The sequence below is a fragment of the Nothobranchius furzeri genome, chromosome 14 (assembly GCF_043380555.1).
Source record: "Nothobranchius furzeri strain GRZ-AD chromosome 14, NfurGRZ-RIMD1, whole genome shotgun sequence".
Classification (NCBI taxonomy): domain Eukaryota; kingdom Metazoa; phylum Chordata; class Actinopteri; order Cyprinodontiformes; family Nothobranchiidae; genus Nothobranchius; species Nothobranchius furzeri.
The window spans coordinates 46371469-46380157 of NC_091754.1; positions in this window are offsets into that span (position 1 = coordinate 46371469).

An 8689-nucleotide genomic window follows, 5' to 3' on the forward strand; every position below is an offset into this window, starting at 1 on the left:
TAAAGGCCTTTAAAGGGTTGCTGTTGACATAAAAAACAGATAATTGACTCTTGTCTGGAATATAAAATAGATGGTTCCCCAGGTGAGGAGCCATATGGTGCTGATGTTAGAGAAAGTGTCGTCTCACAGCGAGATGGCGATGGCTTTGGCTGCGACCGGTGGGGGTTCTGCTCGTGCTTATGCATGTTGCATTTGGGCTGCGGTTCCCAGTGTGGAGGTGTCTGTGGGGCACCTGAGTGGATGTGCATCAACAACCAGCAGCACATGTATGTCAGTTACACAGAAACAGGCTTTCAGCTGCAGCCATGCTAACCTGCTACATGCTTAACAGAACATGTTCACAACCAGCTGCTGCACGGATGGAAGCTCATGGTCCAACCCACGTCTGAGATGGATCAGGATGTAGCTGTTTACAGCAGATGTCAGGGTGTTTTCACACAGCTGGATCGTGTTCAATAACCACCACCACCCACCACACTGACAGAAACGTCCTGCATCGGTTCTGTTGTTGGTTTTACTGGTTTTCCTGTAATTGTGAGGAAACCCATCAATACCCCCACAGAGGAGACAGAGCACCAGAAGCTGTGATTCTCATTAAATGTTGAGTTGAATTAAAAAAATTCTCTCTGGTTATAACGTTTCCTCCCTCCTACAGAGACTGAGTCCTCCAGTCAGCAGGCTATCTAAGGTGTTCACGTAGATTTACATAAATCGTACTGGTCCAACCCTTTTTGTTGTTCTCACACAGTTTCACGTCAACGATTGCCGCAATTGTGTCAGTCGTAACGCTCGTATGAAACCACCATGCTTCACACCAACAGCTCTGACCCACAGATGCTGCCTTAAAGCTTTTTGTTTTCACGGAGAAAACTAATAGAAGCTTATTTCTCTGCTGATGTCCGATTAAACTCACATCCGCATTAATGCTGTTTCTTCTCCATAAGTAGGACTTCCTTCTTGTGTCTGTAGACCGGTAGACTAAAAAAGTTGTGTTCTCATTACAGCATCATCTTTTATTTACAATGATCATTGCAAATTCAATTAGTGGCACCATCTCAGTTTACTGATTACTCCTGCATCTGTGCTTTTAGTTGTCCTCCAAACTTCCAAAAGGCTTTTCCAATGTCTTTATGGAGTTAAGAGTATTTTATTATTAACTTTGGTTCTCTGTAGACGCCCAAACGGCATCAGTGGATGTGGCTGGTGGAGCTCCACCAGCCACATCCACTGATGATCACTACAGACCTTTGTAGGGTTAAACAATCACGCAGGAGAAGCTGTCTGCCAACATGAAATAGGCTAAAGGATCTCAAAAGCAACACTTCCTGTCCCATCCATTATCCTCCGCTCATCTGGGGTTGGGTCGCGGGAGCAGCAGCCTAAGCACAGAGCCCTAGACTTCCCTCTCCCCAGCCATTGAGCCAGCTGGTTCAGGTGAAGGTCAGAGGTCATCATTCAACTATTTGAATAACTTTGTCTAGAAAATGAATAACTCACCAGCAGTTAACATTTACTCAGATTGTCTTCCACTATTATATAAATAGTTTGGTGAACTGGAAAATCCCCAAGAGAAGAACTAAAGGGGGCCTAGTGTGGAGCCCTGAGGGATTTCAAAGCCTAATGGGATGTAACCCTAACCCAGGTTCTGTTACACAAGCTAATCGACTAAACGAGAACAGTTTGTATTTAATCCCTTAAAAGCGGCTAAAGTTACCAACAGTAGAAAAGCATAAAGTTTATTTTGTCGTCACCCACGCAGGAACAACCTGTCTGCTGTTAGAGAACAATTATCATCTGAATAAAATGGTGTTTACTGTTCGTCTTCTTCATTAAAACCAATCAGGGTGGTCAGCGTGATCCACAACATGTTCCATAACATTTTATTCCAGAGAGCTCTGCTGTCAGGCCGACCTGATCTGATCCTGTCATCAAAATGGGAAAACAAGCTCCAGGCGTCCTATGCTCATTGTGGAGAAGATGTCACAGCTCGCTCACAGACGTGTTCTGAACACCGAGCAAACACAGTTTGCTTAAGAATGGAAGGGTGAGAGAGCGGTAATGAGAGGGGAGCTCCAGGTTTCCTGCCATTTCTTACCTTGGCTGTCTGTCAGGAGCCTCGTTATCTCAGCTTCCTACCGCCGGCCGGCCGGCCTTGTTACCCTTAAGTCTGTCTGTTGTCTTATTAGCTCTAAGCAGAAAGAGCCAGTGTCATATTAAAGACTGGACAGTGTCTATTCATAGACACCTGGACAACATTTCACAGCAATGCCTTAGTTGTGAGCATTAGCCCATATCTGCAAAGGAACACCAGTGAGAAGAAGTCAATGAAACTTCAGACCTACTCATCAGGTTGGTCTGCGACAGCCAGAGGCTTCTAGCCCATTATGGGCCAGTCAGACTTCCTGTGATTATCTAAGTTATGACCAACTGAAAACCAAAAGAAGAAGAAGAAGAAGGTTTCATCCTCACATACAGGATGCCACTGTAGACGCCACAGGCTTCTGACATCCTGTAGAGCGTTGCTGAAGTAAACGCAATGCCTTTTTAGTGTTGATGCATCTCAGCCCTCGTTGCTTTGGTTTCAGCCAGTCCATCTTCTCACTCTTTCTTTTTATATGTAGAAATAACTCCATAGGAATAGCTTATTGGTTTATTTCTGATCTCAATGGACACTGAGTTGGAAATGAAAGGGAAAGGAGGAAGAAGAAAGGAAGAGAGGAAAGATGGACCCAAGGAGAACATCCAGGAGGTCCACTGCTAGACCTGCCGAAAGAGAGAAAACCAAACTCCAAACAGAAGATTACACAAGCCTTACTCATCAATATTCATGATATGTGTAACTGTACATCTGAGGTGGTTGTGTGCAGTACTGGAGCTCCACAGGGTACAGTGCTCTCACCCTGGAGTACAGGTCAGTCATGAGACCATTGACAGCTCCTTCAGAGACAGGCTGACATATCCCAGATGTAAAACAGAGCGCTACCGTAGGTCATTCATCCCTTCTGCAGTAAGAGTGTAGACCTCCTCAGTTCAACTGGTACTGGCATTATCCTGGTACACAATACCACCAACGCAATACTCAGTATGTGTTCAATACCAGATTTCATAGTATGTCTGTGTCCTGACCCCGGCTGCACACTGAAAACGAGTGGAGAGGAACGGCAGCAGAACAGTTTAATCACGACAACCACAGCACTCCAGAGCACACTGAGAGTCTCAGCAGCCAAGCGGCCTCTCTGCCCTGTTCCTCGTGAGATCACATGTTCCCTCGAGACTGTTCAAGCTTTCCGCCATTAAACCAAAAAGAAGGAAATCACGTTTTATATCACTGTTTGATGTCGTTTATGATGTTACTCTCCACTGCCAGGATTAATGTTGTTTTTTTTAATGTTTTTGTTTTTATTCATTTAGCAGATGCTTTTATCCAAAGCGACTTACAATTTATAACCTGTAGGGCATGTTGTGATCTGTGGGGGAAACCGGAGTACCCGGAGGAAACCCACGCATGCATGGGGAGAACACGCAACTCCACGCAGAAAGGCCGCAGCCGAGTTTCGAACCTGCAACCTTCGTGCTGCGAGGCAACAGTGCTAATCACTGCGCCACCATGCAGCCATGGTGACATGACAGACCCACCGCTGCACATCTGGAACGATGCTGTGAGTAAATAATCTGTTAGGTCACACGTAAGCGTCATATATATGAAATAGCATCACTGCAATACTTTCAAATTAGAAAATTGCCAGGGATTTTACACTGAAATCGTGTGTGATTTCCTGTCTAGCCCTATGTTACCTGCAGCAATGGATGCGTCTGAAAAAGACCGCGTCGGTGGTTTGTTACAGTTTGTAGAGCATAATGGATTCTGTTTGAAATGGTGCCGTTCTACTGATGCTTCCGGTGTGCAGTAGGGTTATGCTGTTTCTCCTAAAAACGACATTTTCTATTTTCATTCATTTGGTTAATTGATGAAGGGTTCAATAGAAATCTACTGCCTTTGTGCTTTTACCTGTATTACTTCTGAGTTTTCTCTAAGTGTTTGTGCTGCTGTAACGAGGGAATTTCCCCACTCTGGGATCTAGCAGAGACACACTCCTTACTGTGGGCGGTTCCAAACCAAGGTGGGCGGGGCCATGAACACAAAATGTTCTTGTGATGTAGAAGAGGCTGTCTTCGGCCTGCGGCTGATGCAGCAGAAGGGGTGGAAAACACTTTCCTGAGTGACCGATTGTATTTAAGAGAAAACACGTTTTACATGGTTTCTATGGAAACCAGACCTTTGAATATGACATCTTTTCCAAACTAGGTCTTAAAATGTATGTAGTTACAGTTGTGTTCTGGTTCTGTCAGAGAGGCTTTGGTGTTTTTAGTCTGGGATAAAACTACAATCCCATGATGCCCTGCAGCAGCTGACCATGACATTAAATTAGAGCACTGAGTGAGTGTGTGAGGTTATTCGTCCGTTCCAGTCAGAACGGAGTGTGTTGAAGCACAAAACCATTCAATTTAGTTTAATCTAGAAGTAAAAACATCCTCACCTCCTGCATGGCAGCTACCTGGAACAGTGGCGATGGCTTTATTCTTTCAGTGGTTAATCATGCGTGGTGTTCATTCTCATGACTATATATTTAAACACGGATAAGGCCGCAGCACGAGGAAAAGAGCTGAGTCATTATTAGACTTAATAAAGCCAACGCTTGACTTCGGATGAGGAGGTTCTGCCATACTTTACCATAGTACATCTGAATATCTGCATGACATCACTTTATGTGTACGACACATCCAGCTTCCTGGCTGCAGAGCAGAGCGGTTCTGGCTCTGACGATGTTTTCAGATCGGAGTGGTGTTTGCTCTGGGAAGCAGCGAAACACGTCAGACACTTAAAATTAGAATCACTTTCTCCTGACTAAACACCAAACCAATCATCTGAATAGCTCTCAGACAGGCTGCATATTTGATGAATGCCTTCCCGGGTTTTCATAGTAAAATGGATTTGCTTCTCAGAGAGGTATGTTGAATTGATTGGGGCACTATAGTCTCATTGATTAAGGACAAATGTGGTACTTACGTTTTCTGAAGCTTCCTGGCTGTGGAAGAGAGGCTGTAATTAAACATGCTGTAGACCTGAGCTCCTGGTCCTTCTTGGTTTTTCACCATGGAGCTCGGATGTTGGCTTTACCACGTACCACACATAGCTACAGGGCTTGGGTCAGAAGACGAGAAAAGCTATTAAACACATACATAAGGAGTCCTTTAGCTCATGGGCTCGTTACAGAGGAGACACCGGAGGAATCCGCTCAGTCAGGGATAACTTTGTCTAAGTGAGAGCTGCTGATCCATATATAATCCAGAAGCTTCCACTTCCATTAAGAGACACATTAATTACTCATCACCATATCATTTACCCCGTCACCCTCCCTGCCCGCGTCCCACCCACCGCCTTGTCACAAACAATTAAGCCAACAAAGATGGAAGGTAATTGAATTAAAGTCAGTGACGTGTCGTTTGTTGCAAAGTCGTTACAATTATGGAGCCTGGAGGGTGGAGGTTATTGATGTCAGTCTTTTTTAGGAGTACACTAACCGCAGTGAGTCACGTTAGTCATGATGAGCTTCTCCGTGGAGAGACTAAAGGGATTTAGACGTGATGAGATGAAGCCGGGCGGAGGATTTCTTTATAGGATGGAGATTATTTAGGTTCCTGCTACGAAGCAGCGTCTGTCCTGCTGCCTTTGAGGGTTAATCTGTATGTGTCTCTCCTTTATTCTGGCTGGCTGATACCACTGATGACAATCAATAAAACAATGATCAATAAAAACAATGATCGATAAAACAGCAATAAAAAAGATCAATACAATTATCAATAAAAAGATCAATTAAAAATCATTGATCAATAAAAACATTAATGAACAGTTAAAAATTGTTAATAAAAAGATCAATAAAAACAACAATCAATAAAAAATGTCAATTAAAAACAATGATCAATAAAAATGATCAGTTAAAAAACAACAATCAATAAAACAATAATATAAAAAGATCAATATAATTATCAATAAAAAAGATCAATTAAAAAACCATTGATCAATAAAAACATTAACAATCAATAAAAAATCAATTTAAAAATCAATTAAAATGATCACTACAAAAGATCAATAAAACAACATTCAATGAAATGATGATCAATAAAATTAATCAATGAAAAACTACGATCAGTAAAAATGATAAATACAAATAGTCAATAAATTCAATGATCAACAAAACTGGTCAATAAAAACATTGATAACTAAAAGAGATCAATAGAAACAAAGCAATGCGGTGCTTTTGGGATATTTTGATATAAAAGTCAGAAATCCTGCTACATACATGGATGTTGTTGTGAGTTATTCCAGACAAATTGTCTTCAGTAAAGTTTAGAAAAAGTTCAATGAAAAAATTACATCTTCACTAAACTCAGATTTAGGTTTTCATTGTCAATTCAGATTTTTGGGATTTATTTGTTCAAAATGTGTTTGTCGTAGGTTTTTAGGGTAAAACCACAAGTTCACCACAGGGATTCTTTCACTGAATTTACAAGTTTCAGTTTTAGACACGATAAAACCCAGCTGGTAAAAGTTTACAGTGCATCTCTTCTGAAGGAGAACAAGGCAGTTTCGGCTTGCTTTTAGCCCCCCTTGTGTGCGTCTGTAGAACCAAAAGTGAAATGTATCTCCTCGCTGTGCTTTCATCTTTTTAACAACTTCATCTAACAGCTGAAAAGTCTCCCAGCCTTCCTAAGAGTCTACAGGAGCGACTCATCACTAAATGAAACAGATCTGCTGTGTTCATGATCTAAACATGCTGGAAGCAGACTGCAGCACCAGGAATGTCAGTTCAAAGTCAACAGAGCAGCCCGCCTGTCTGACCTCTACTGCAAACTGGCAGCATCGGCGGCCCGGAACGGCAGCGGAAAGGTTTACTTGTGACACCTGCTGCACTCCAGTGCACGCCGGGAGAGTCTCAGCCGTCATGCGACTTCTCTGCTGTGCTCCTTGCTCGACTTGCGAGATCACCTCAAGTTTATGCCGTCTGCCATGAAACCAAAAAGAAGGAAATCCCATTTGATATCGCTGTATGATGTCATATATGAGGTGTTTCTCAATGTCAAGGCGCCTTGCCTTGTGAGGCAATGTCTTGCTTACGAGAACACTGTCCTTCCTTGGACTAAGAAAAGGGTTAAATGTAACAGACTTGCATAACGTGACCGTGGCTTCCACGGCGGTCATGTAACATCACGTGACCACCGTGGAAGATAATGTTATATTTATACGTATTAGTTTAGGTTACATCTCCAATCTGGTCCGGGAACGCCTTGGGGTCCTGCCGGAGGAGCTGGTGGACAAGGCCGGGGAGAGGACGGCCTGGAGCTCCCTAATTGGGATGCTGCCCCCGCGACCCGGACCCGGATAAGCGGAGGAAGACGAAGACGAAGACGAAGTTTCAATATAAATATATAACGAGGCTTTTAATTTTTAAATAGTGTATATGTTTATTAAATTAAAAATATAAGCGAGTTACTACCCACTAGCCACCGAAGCTGTAACTAGTAAGCAACTAACCAAAAATAGATAACTTCTTTGGATTAAAAAAAAAACATTTTAAATTAGCTGACATACTTTTAAACTTGAAAATTGTCCCCGAAGTAGCTGCCGGCTTCTGATCCGCCGTCTTTTTGAAAATACCACGGTGTATTCTGGGTAATTTTTGACCAAGGATAGGCTACAAGACACCTCCCTCCTTGCTCAGCTAGCGAAACGGCTAACAAACGGAGAACACATGCCTCGGTAGAACATGAACATTGGAACCGATTGGAACACGTCTTGGTGGCTCCCGATGACGTATCTCCTAGGCAAACGAGGAGGCGCCAAGAAATCAAGGCAAGGTTCCTTGGCACTGAGAAACACCCCTGATGTTGATCCTCTTCACTGCCAGGAAGTCCTACAGCCATTGTAACGTAGACTGCTTCGTCAGTCTGCCACCCACGACCAGGAGAAGTCATAATGAAATAATGCTTTATTTCAGATCTTAAATACACCAATTGAGTCTACTTGTTGAATTTAATGATGATTTATTATCAGCATATTCACATATTTATATTACTATATTGATGAATGACTGTTTAACAGATTTACTTCACATTATGTGGAATGAGCCTCTTCTAAGTGAGGAAGGAGGTGGTGTCTAAGGTTGTTGATGACCTCCACTGTTACACTAGGTTCTGGTTTGTTTGGAGATTGGGGGGAGATGTGCTGGTGGATCATACTCCACACAAACCAGTACAATATAACCAAACACCAATACACACAAGCACCGTTCCTACCCCACCAGCGCAAATGCAACGGTCGGACCAGGGGGCGGGAGGTGGTGGTTCGGGGGCCACAAAGAAAGACCCCGTGGGCTGGGCCTGGACTGTGGGCCGGACTTGGCCCGTGGGCCGACTATTGAGTACTCCTGCTTTAATGGATTCTATTTGCAGCAGCGATGTTCCACTGCTGTTCTGCACCGCCAATGCTTCCAGTGTTCAGTAGGGGTGTTCTGGCCTCAGGGAGCGATAGAGGCTGCGTAGCCTTTCATTAACCCTGGAAAGAGTCGTTTTAGCACACACTGGCTCAGGAAAATTATTTAGAAATATGAAAAAGTTGCTAAATTACCCT